Source organism: Kryptolebias marmoratus, linkage group LG23, assembly GCF_001649575.2.
Source record: "Kryptolebias marmoratus isolate JLee-2015 linkage group LG23, ASM164957v2, whole genome shotgun sequence".
Lineage (NCBI taxonomy): Eukaryota > Metazoa > Chordata > Actinopteri > Cyprinodontiformes > Rivulidae > Kryptolebias > Kryptolebias marmoratus.
This window is the reverse complement of record NC_051452.1, coordinates 10,792,921-10,796,497: the sequence shown is the minus strand read 5'-3', so window position 1 is coordinate 10,796,497 and position 3,577 is coordinate 10,792,921.

Here is a 3,577-nt window from a genome sequence, read left to right as displayed (position 1 = left end):
GGAACAGAAAGAAAAATGAAAGAAGGTTATGATGAAAAGTTTAGTAGTTATTCATGTTAGGGTTAGGTCCAGAACGACCAGCTCTAAGTTTCTGGCCTTCAGGGGCAGAGCAACCTTAGATCATTGTAGGGGAAAAGCTGAATTTATTACCAGAATATTTTAAATGTTAATTTAAACCTTTAGCTTTATATTTTTAAAACAAATGTACTTTGACTCTGTTAATACTCTCTTATTTTGATCAGTTTGTGGAAAGATCGGTGATGTAGGAGCTTATTTTGTCCACTAGATGGCTCTAGCGCCATGTCTTGGGGTTAATACAAGGAGGAAGCTGACTTGTTGTGTTATGTACAAGGCAAACATAACACAACACAGTACACTTCCACCCACACAACCCCAGTCCCAGCCACTCAAGTTTAATATACAACAATGAGGAGCCAAGAACCAAAGGCATTATTTATTTCTTTGCAATAATAATCCAATAGGATATAAAACACTGCTTTGCACTGTTTAATACCACAACATAAACAGAAGTGCCAAGAATATTTGTTCATGGATCAGGATTCAACTGTACATGAAGAATTTGAGACATTAAATCAAAGATATCCCAATTCCTCTTCCCATTTAGGTTTGATAAAAGACGAGTTCACAGGATTCACTGACATCAGCCTCTCACAGATATGAGAGACAAATATTTCACTACGAGGTGGACATTGAAGGCATTGATCAAGACGAGGACTGTTGACAGTTTCAAAGCTCTGTACGTTCTTCCTGACAGTCTCTTATCTGCAGTTATCTGAAGAAGTCACTCTCTGGCAACTTGTGTGCCTCTTGTATCTGGTTAAAAGAAGCAAAAACACCATCTGGGTATAAATTACTAATTGCTCAGAGTCCTGATTGTCTCCAACGTCTTCATCAACTGTCTACAGTAGATGGTTTAAAAGATGGACGGACACGCCCACCAGAGCTCAGCGCAGCCATAGACTACCTGGTGAGAGCCCACCGCTCCAGGACGTGTCCCGAGCACCCACACGAACAACCCCACACCACTGCAGCAACCAACTGGCAGCCCCATCCCCCCACAACACCGTCAGAGACCCCCAGCTGCCTCCACCACTCCAGCCCCAGCCGAACCAGCCCAGGCACCAGGACAGGAGCAAAAGGGGGAACCACCAACCCAAGTCCAGCCCAGGCCCTCCCCCATGGTGTTTGCATGCGTGTCTGTGGTAGTGTGAAATGCTGGAAATATATATATATATATATATTTAGTGAGAGGTAAAGAAAATAACTCAGTTTTCACATGTTTATAAAGGAGGCTTAAAGGGTAATTGAGTATGTTTTACCCCTAATGAGATAATTTCTTTTCTGCGATGAATTCCATTTAGGAATATGACATTTTTTAATTTTATCTTTCCGTCCAAGCATGTATTCTTTGCTAGGACAAAATATACTTGCACCTCTTTATTTTTAATGATGTGTTTTTTCATTCGGCTTATATGATACATTGCCTAAAATAAACTCAAATCGCATTTTTAAAGTCTATTAGCTAGTAGATGTTGCAGATTTTTATTAAAATTACCACAGGACGGCCGCAACAAGCAGTAAGAATAAGTAGAAAAATTTTAAATAATAAAAATAACTGTGGTTTTATGAATTAAGTTTAAGCCGAAAAAACAAGTGGGTTTTATAGATGCTCATTATACTTTAAATTATCTTATAAACAGCATTTAAATGCCCCGTAAAATAGTAAAACATTTAATTGATAGTTTTCCAAAGCGGGTTTCGTATTAACTTTTTGACAGAATGCTATTGGAGTTAATTAACCATTAATTAACTACATTGAAGCAAAGAGACGTGTCTTACCGACTAAGAAAAAACCAAAGGCGAGTGTCAGGAGACGGGTAAACATGTTCACTGCTGTCTCACGCTTCTCTTCTTCTTTTTGTATTAATTCCCCACGTCCTTAATCCTGCCTTGGGACAAGAGGGACACCGAAGACCAGTCCTCTCCCGCCGCCGAGGGGCCAAATCCAATAAAACTCGGGGAGTCCGCGCCGAACACCGGGCGGAGCCGCGGGGGATAAACCGAGCCCCTAATCCAGAGAAACCGAGTCCCGACCGGAGCGTTCACACGGTCCACACTCTGACATGACTGATCCGGTTTAACACGGGAAGAGAGACTGAAGGAGAGGCAGGAGGAGAAGGAGGGGGAGAGTGGCCGGAAGTTAGGTGACGGTCTGGAGGAGGAGTGGAGGAAACAGGGAGGTCCCAGGTGGAGGAAAACCCGCCAGATCTCAGCCAAAAACACTGATTCTTCTCTGACAATTTATTTCTGCTTCATTCTCATCACTGAGCAAATCTGGATAAACACGAGCGACAGAAAGAGGTGTGACATCTGTAGAGTCCGACATGGAGCTCTTGGGGTTTTTCTCGTCTCTCTGAGCGTTGCATTGTCTGACCTTGGGGTGAATTTGCTGGGACGTCCACTCCTGGGAAGATCAGCAAATGTTTCCCACTTGTTGATAATCTTTCTCTAAAATGTTTGGAAATGACCTTTAACCCTTCCTGGATTGATGAGCAGCAACAGCTGCTTTCTTTTAAAGGTCATTGCTGATGTCTTTCCGACTTGGCATTGTGTTAACACACACCTCTGTGCTCCAGAGCAGCAAACTCCTGCTTTTACAGAGGCGCTCAGACTGCTGATAATCAGTTCAAATCAGTAAACTAAAAGCAGAAGAAGCATAATTAGCTTTCATAGACCTTCTGAATATCAGCACACAGTAAAAAGCTTGATGTGTGCAGGAGCAGAAACACAAAAACTATCTCAGTTCTAAACATGCTCGCTTTCAGGTCGTGGTTTCAGAATAAACTGATAGCACAGATCTGAGAGTTTGTGGGTTTTCACCAATTCAGAACGCTCTCAGGCATAACTTGCACCTAATGTCCAGGGGTTAGTGTTTTTATCTATGACTATATCTATATCAGGTTAAAAAGCACACGAGTGCACTAAATGTTGTTTTTTCTGCTGCACACAGAGCATGCAGAGAAAATGTGTGATTGTGTCTTTCTTTTTTAAGTCCTCTATATGACTTCAGAAGAATAAAAAACAAAACTTGTTCAGCGTTTGGCTTTATTTTGACCAGATAATTAATTTTTACTTTGGTACTCTGTCGTCAGTGTGAAGGATGTAAAAGTGGAAACAAACTTAAAGTGAGTAGGGGTTTTTAGGGGTAATATATATGAACAAAGGGTTGCAGATCACAACAGCTGCCAGCAGATAGAGCCAGAGCTGCATCATGGTTTTCTTAGTCATAAAGTGTGAAAATAAAGAAACAGCAGCTCTGTGTGGGAGTAAAATCACACAATGCAACAAAGTGAACGCATCAAAACCTGATCTGTGACTAACTCAGCTCTTATTAGGAGGGTACATCTTAGTAATTACTACATCGGCTGTTTTAGTGGCCCACTGGTACCATTTAGAAATTCGGTACTGTTTAGTTTAGCTTTATCTTCCTGTACACTTAGTTTAGTTCTGTACATTTAGTCATGTTTAGATCTGTTTAGTTTAGCTACTATTTTTG